Source organism: Trachypithecus francoisi, unplaced genomic scaffold (assembly GCF_009764315.1).
Source record: "Trachypithecus francoisi isolate TF-2019V2 unplaced genomic scaffold, Tfra_2.0 Lachesis_group19, whole genome shotgun sequence".
Classification (NCBI taxonomy): domain Eukaryota; kingdom Metazoa; phylum Chordata; class Mammalia; order Primates; family Cercopithecidae; genus Trachypithecus; species Trachypithecus francoisi.
Window position 1 is genome coordinate 47,087,277 of NW_022681464.1, and position 8,000 is coordinate 47,095,276.

Sequence of the window (8,000 nt, forward strand, 5' to 3'; positions counted from 1 at the left end):
GGGATCGCGGCCATCGGACTGGCCAAGGAGGAGCCCTCGCACTCCGACCTGCCCGCGTGCGCGTCCAGTTCCTGATCTCCAAGAACAGTCCGTCTCCGCCGGGGGACCGCGGCAAGCCCTTGGAGGAGCTGGCAGGTCTGGCCAGGCGAGGACCCCGCGTCCTGCCACCTATCGAGGAGCTCCGGGAGCGCAAGGCGACCGCGCGCTCCACCAACACCCTTTCTTCCGGGGTTCATGGGCGCCGCCGGCGCTGGAAGTCCCAGGGGCACCGCGAGGAGCGCAGCTCCCAGGATCCCGACATCGCCAGTGCGCAGAGGACGCGGATCAGGCCTCCCCTACCCCGGCGTCCGTCCACAAACCGGCGGAGTCCACGCAGCAAGCTGTGCGGGAGGCCCCGTGTTCGTCCACGCCGGGCGGCTGGCCTCCCGGGAGCGCAGAAAGAAGCGGAGGCAGAGCTGCGGCCGCAAGGCCCGCCTTGGAGCTCCACGAGCCGGCGCTGCACACGGCAGAATCCCCGCCACGTGGGCCCGCGCAGCCGGAGACAGAGAGAGTCTGAGCTCCGTAACGGCGGTGATGACCTGGAGGTGCCTCGTGCGCATTGGGCCTGCAGGCCAGGTCTCCTCCCACCCCTGCGCTGTGCTGCGCTGCACGCGGGGACGCGGGGCCTGCGACGAGCTCCCCCCCTTCTCGGCCCCGCTGCAGTCACACCAGGCAGCGGAGCCCGACCCCTCTGCGGACCCGCGCGGCCCGGTGACTGCTCAGACCAAGGAGCACAGCAACTGTCGGGCAGCTCTGCCTCCTCCTTCCACGGGTCGTTGGGGAGGCGACAGGGCAGCCCCCAGAGGAGCGCCCTGGCCGGGCCTCTTACCCTGCCCCCGGCCGCGGTGCTCTCCGCCCGTGATGGCCATAGATTTGCCTTGTGGTGTTGGATCAGGAACTGTGTCTGCTCATAAGTGCTTGTGTCACCCAGAACGTTTTGTTTTTTAAGAAAATTGGTCTTTTCAGTTGGGTGCTGAGTGGTTTTCCAAATCACGTCTCGGATTATAACAGAGAACATGGCGGCCCAGAGGGAATAGACTCAGATGGTGTCATCTAGAGCACCTGGGATGAGATTGTTGATAACTTTGATGATATGAACTTACAGGAGTCTCTTCTTCGGGGCATCTATGCTTATGGTTTTGAGAAGCCTCCAGCTATTCGACAGCTCTAGTATTTTCTGCATTAAAGATCCAAACAGTAATTCCGGCACCGACTACATGGGAGTCTGCATTGTCTTGCTTGCATTGGTGGAACAAATGTTCGAAATGAAAGGCAAAAACTGCAGCCTGAACCATCACATACTGTTGTTGGTGCACCAGGGAGAGTGTTTGCTTTGTTAAACAGAAGATATTTTCTCCAAAATGGATCAAAACTTTTGTTTTGGATGAAGCAGAGGAAATGTTGAACCAAGGATTTAAGAATCAAATCAATGAGATTTTCCAAAAATTAAATACAAGTATTCAGGTTGTGTTGCTTTCTGCCACAGTGCCAGCTGATACGGTGGAAGTGACCAAAACGGTCATGAGAGATCCAGTTTGAATTCTGGTGAAAAAGGCAGAATTGAACCTTGAAGGAATCCGTTTTATATTAATATTGAGAGAGAGTAATGGAAGTTGGAGATACTCTGTGACTTGTAGGAGACACTGACCATTACACAGGCTGTTATTTTTCTCAATACAAAGCACACTGTCAACTGGCTGGCTGAGAAAATGCATGCCGCGGACCTCACAGTTTCTGCTCTGCGTGGTGACATGGACGAGAAGGAGAGAGATGTCATCATGAGGGAATTCCAATCAGGGTCAAACCATGTTCTGATCACTACTGATTTGTTGGCTTTTGGGATTGATGTGCAATAAGTGTCTTTGGTTATAAACTATGATCCATCTACCGATTGTGAAAACGACATTTACAGAATTGGCAGAGGTGGTTGATTTAGGAAGAAAGGTGTGGCTATAAGCTTTGTTACTGAAGAAGACAGGACGATTCTTGGTGACACTGACACTTTCTATACACTACTACAGTGGAGGAAATGCCCATGAATGTGGCTGACCTTATTTAATTCCTGGGATGAGATAGTTTTGGATGCAGGGCTCAATGTTGTTGAATAGGGATCACAACCTGCATTATGCCTCTTTCTTTGGGAATATTGAATCTTGTCTCAATACTCATAATGGACCAGAAATACAGATTTTGATAGCAAAGTGGCATTAGTCATGAGGTCTTGTGAGGAAAGCCTTTGGCTTTATCCTCTTTAGAGTTAGACTGTTGGGATGGGTATAAAACATGGGATCTGTAAAATCTTTCTTCTTTAGAAATTTATTTCATAGTTCTGTAGAAATGGTTGTATTCAATGTTCTCTATCATTTAATCATATACTTGTGGACTAAAAGATATAAGTGCTGTATAAAATCAGCTAACTATGTTAAATGACCGTATCTGTCTTTACTGCGTTTGTCATTAGCCTGAGTAGAAAGGCCTTTCAAATTGTTTTTTAAGAAAGCATTTGAATGCATTTTGTTTGGTATTGTGTTTTTTGTTTTTTTGTTGTGGGACCGTGTCCCACTCTGTCACCCAGGCTGGAGTGCAGTGGTGCCATCTTGGCTCACTGCAGCCTCGACCTCTTGGACTCAAGTGATCCTTCCATCTCAGCCTCCCCAGTAGCTGGGACTACAGGCACTGGCCACCACACATGGCTAATTTTTGCATATATTGTAGATACAGGGTTTCACCATGTTGCCCAGGCTGGTCTTGAACTCCTGGACTCAAGGAGTCTGCCCACTTCGGCCTCCCAAAGTGCTGGGATTACAGGTGTGATTACTGACACCTAGGCTTTGGTATTGTATTTATTCAATAAAGTATTTAATTAGTGCTAAAAGTGTCTCATAAATGCTACCTTTCTCCTTAATATTTTCACTTTTTTTGCTTGTTTGTTTGTTTTTTGAGACGGAGTCTCGCTCTGTCGCCCGGGCTGGAGTGCAGTGACCGGATCTCGGCTCACTGCAAGCTCCGCCTCCCGGGTTTACGCCATTCTCCTGCCTCAGCCTCCCGAGTAGCTGGGACTACAGGGGCCCGCCACCTCGCCCGGCTAGTTTTTTGTATTTTTTAGTAGAGACGGGGTTTCACCGTGTTAGCCAGGATGTTCTTGATCTCCTGACCTCGTGATCTGCCCGTCTCAGCCTCCCAAAGTGCTGGGATTACAGGCTTGAGCCACCGCGCCCCAGCCAGTATTTTCACTTTGTTAGCTACACTAGAATTAACTCAGACCTGTTAGCAATGAGACTATCATGTTCTTCCATTCTCCTGAAGTTGCCCATTCTCAGGCAGAGATTGTGACAGTGTTATGAGGTGGTGCCATTTCTGGTTTCATTTGTTTGTTTGTTTTGTTTTTTATGAGACAGAGTCTTGCTCTGTCACCCAGGCTGGAGTGCAGTGATGCGATCTTGGCTCACTGCAATCTCCATGTCCTAGGTCCAAGCGATTCTCTTGCCTCAGCCTCCCTAGTAACTGGGGATACAGGCATGCACCACCACGCCCGGCTAATTTTTGTGTTTTTAGTAGAGATGGGTTTCACCATATTGGCTAGGCTGGTCTTGAACTTCTGACCTTAAGTGATCCACCTGCCTCAGCCTCCCAAAGTGTTGGGACTACAGGCGTGAGCCACTGAACCCAGCCCGTTTCTGGTACCTAAAGCTTTTGTGTTTCTTTCTCTCTCCTCCTAGTCTAACACTTTTAGAAATTTTATCATTTCTTTTTTCTTATAATGAAATACTTAACTCCAGCTTTTCAATAACATGCCAGGTGTGTAACCAAAAAAGGTGCTTTTTCCTTCTGCTTGGAAATTATAACCTTTCTTTCTTTAAGACAACTCTGTCTCACAGGCTTATGTTTATGATCTACAGATCTTTATGGTAGTCTCAACTCAGAGTTGCCCTTAAAACAAAATAGGGTCTACCAGTCATGTAAGTTACTTGAGTTCACGTAGACACACAGGAAAGGTTGATTGTACTGAACTCAGGCAGGTCCATTTGTTGAACTGAAAGCCTGAATCTAGCCAGTGATATTTCCACCCCAATTCTGTTGAGAATTAGTTAATAACCTTCAGCTTGGTATAATGCTTGTAAAATTTATTAGATTTGAATAAATAAATTGGAGAGAACCCTGACTTGGAAATTCACACATACATATATGCTACTACGGGAGAGAAAGGTACAATGAACTGTGAGTTTGTAAAATGTCACATTAAAGAATCATTATTTTAAAACTTTAGTGATTTTAATAAAAGCTGCTAAAAATAAACTCAAGCTGGATCAAGGATTTAAATCTAAGACCTGAAACTATAAAAATTCGGGAAGATAACATCAGAAAAACTCTTCTAGACATTGACTTAGGCAAAGATTTCATGACCAAGAACCCAAAAGCAAATGCAATAAAAGCAAAGATAAATAGCTGGGACTTAATGAAACTAAAGAGCTTTTGCACAGCAAAAGGAACAGTCAGCAGAGTAAACAGGCAATCCACAGAGTGGGAGAAAATCTTCACAAGCTATACATTTGCAAAGGACTATTATCCAGAATCTATAAAGAACTCAAACAAATTAGCAAGAAAAAAAAAAAAAACCAATCCCATCAAAAAGTGGGCTAAAGGACATGAATAGACAATTCTCAAAAGGACATATACAAATGGCCAACAAACATATGAAAAAATGCTTAACATCACTAATTATCAGGGAAATGCAAATCAGAACCACAATGTGATATCACAATCCTGCAAGAATGGCCATAATAATTGAAAATAATAGATGTTGGTGTGGATGCAGTGAACAGGGAACACTTCTACACTGCTGGCAGGAATGTAAACTAGTACAGCCACTATGGGAAACAGTGTGGAGATTCCTTAAAGAACTAAAAGTGGAACTATCACCATTTGATCCAGCAATCCCACCACTGGGTACAGAGGAAAATAGTCGTTATATGAAAAAGATAATTACACACACATGTTTATAGCAGCACAATTCACAATTGCAAAAATATGGAACCAAACCAAATGCCCATCAATCAACAAGTGGATAAAGAACACACACACACACACACACACACAATGGAATACTACTCAGTCATAAAAAGGAATGAATTAATGGCATTTGCAGCAACCTGGATGAGACTTGGAGGCTGTTATTCTAAGTGAAGTAACTCAGGAATGGACAACCAAACATCATATATTCTCACTCATAAGTGGGAGCTAAGCTATGAGGATGCAAAGGCATAAGAATAACGCAGTGGGCTTTGGGGGCTCGGGGGAAAGGGTGGGAAGGGGATGAGGGATAAAACACTACAAATTAGACCAGGCACGGTGGCTCATACCTGTAATCCCAGCACTTTGGGAGGCTGAGGTGGGTGAATCACCTGAGATCAGGAGTTCAAGACCAGCCTGCCCAACATGGTGAAACCCCATCTCTACTAAAAATACAAAAATTAGCCAGGTGTGGTAGAAAGCACCTGTAATCCCAGCTACTTGGCAGGCTGAGGCAGGAGAATCACTTGAACCTGGGAGACGGAGGTTGCAGTGAGCCGAGATAGTGCCACTGCACTCCAGCCTGGGTGACAGAGCCAGACTCAGTAAAAAACAAACAAACAAACCTACAAATTGGGTGCAGTGTATAGTGCTCGGATGATAGGTGCACCAAAATCTCACAAATCACCCCAGAAGAACATATTCATGTAACCAGACACCACCTGTTTCCCAGTAACCTATGGAAATAAAAATTAAAAAAACAAACAAATAAAAGCTGCTGAAACCACGCAGCCGCCTTCACAGTGAAAAAGGTGCTGTGTTTTCCACGCCCATTTGCAAACTTTGTGCCAAACTAAATGTTAACAAGAACCTTAAAGAAAAGTTTCACCTCCAAACCGCAGTGCTCTGAAAGTGCAAAAACAGCAAAAAGTCAAACACAAACAAGCCTAAAGCTTTGTGAGGCCAGAAGAAACCACAGGTCATAGAAAAATACACTTTCCCTTTCACACTCTCGGTGTCACACTCGGGGGCTGTCCTGACAGCGAGGGTGTCTGGGCTTCATACAGTCACCGTGCAGCACCTAAGCCCTGATACCTCAGCCATCTGCGGGTAGCACAAGGAGGACGCTGAACAGGGATGCAGTGTGCACATCGCTGAGAGCGTTTTTATGTTGACTTTCCTCTCTGCATCAGCACCAGAATGTCTTCCTGTTAGCTTCAGTGGTCTCTGTGTTGTCAAGGAAAATGACCCACAGTAACTGTCTACTCACCAGCTTTGCCTGAGTCATACTTATAAGGCTCTTGATGCGTAACAGGTTTATTCGTTTCCAAGCAGGCAGCATTGATTGGTAAAGGAGGAAATGACTCCATTTATACTATCAAGCAGCCTCTCTTACAGTAATCTTTTAGGCATTTCAACAGTAAAGTAGGCAGGCGTTTACCAAAAAAGCTTTCGTAAGCACATCAACATTCATGTTTTAGCTGCTTAAGAAAAAAAATTAACTATGGGACATTTCCATAAACAATAGAGCAGGCACAGTGGCTCATGCCTGTAATCCCAGCGCTTTAGGAGGCCGAGGCAGGTAGATCGTCTGAGGTCAGGAGTTCTAGGCCAGCCTGGCCAACATGGTGAAACTCTGTCTCTACCAAAAATACAAAACATTAGCTGGGCGTGGTGGTCCTCACCTGTAATCCCAGCTACCTGGGAGCTGAGGCATGAGAATCACTTGAACTCGGGAGATGGAGGTTGCAGTGAGTTGAGATCACACCACTGCACTCCACCCTAGGCGACAAAGTGAGACTCCATCTCATAAATAAATAAACAAAGAAAGAAATAAATATTTTGTCTTAATGACTAATTTGTAGAAGTCAATGTATCATTCAAGGCAATGAAGTTTAACATAATGCTCAAGAGCTCAAGATCATATATAAAGACCTGACCTCAAATTCCCCTCAAATGAAAAACAGTATGCCAGTAAGTTTGGTAAATAATTCATGGAAAAAAAATACATTTCTAGAAAATGAATTTTTTAAAAATTTATTCATTAGATTGCACTGTTTATAATAGCAACAAATTGGATGCCAAGCAGTAGAAGACTGGTTAAAATACTGGCACAGAGTAAATGCTCACTAAACACTTACTGAATGAATACATGAATGATAATAGTTTCCATTGCTTCCAAAGCTCCCTTGCTTCCCTCCTGTTCTCTAGGTTCCTGTTGATTCTGTGAGCCCCAAAAGCTCTCCAATAAATCTTGTCTCTGTTTATGATTGCAACACAAAAAAGCTGATGGATATATATTAAATGTGGTAAAAAAAATCACTTTATACCAATTCTATTCTACAAACAATATTATATTTCAGTTCAGTATAATTATAAAGGTATAGTTTTAGAATTAGTTTGGTTGTTTCCTGATATACCAGATCCCACTTCAACCCTTAAGAAGTTTAAAAATAGGCCGGGCGCGGTGGCTCAAGCCTGTAATCCCAGCACTTTGGGAGGCCGAGACGGGCGGATCACGAGGTCAGGAGATCGAGACCATCCTGGCTAACACGGTGAAACCCCGTCTCTACTAAAAATACAAAAGCTAGCCGGGCGAGGTGGCGGGCGCCTGTAGTCCCAGCTACTCGGGAGGCTGAGGCAGCAGAATGGCGTGAACCCGGGAGGCGGAGCTTGCAGTGAGCTGAGATCCGGCCACTGCACTCCAGTCCGGGCGACAGAGCGAGACTCCGCCTCAAAAAAAAAAAAAAAAAAAAAGAAGTTTAAAAATAAAGTGAGCTGTCATCACTTGACATGTATCAGAATGGAACACTGGTAATTAGGAGGACTTCTCGGAGATCATAGGCTCCAATGGAGAGAAATGTCCCAGATAGTCACAAGGTGAAAAAATGCACACCAGTGACAATTATGAAGACACACAGGTTGGTGGTAGGCATACTGATTTAGTCGCG

General features: G+C 45.3%; 1 pseudogene; it reads left to right on the forward strand.

Annotated features, from left to right (window-relative positions):
• The first annotated feature begins 1,149 nt into the window (after positions 1 to 1,149).
• Positions 1,150 to 2,100, forward strand: LOC117064185 (annotated as a pseudogene).
• Positions 2,101 to 8,000: the final 5,900 nt, after the last annotated feature.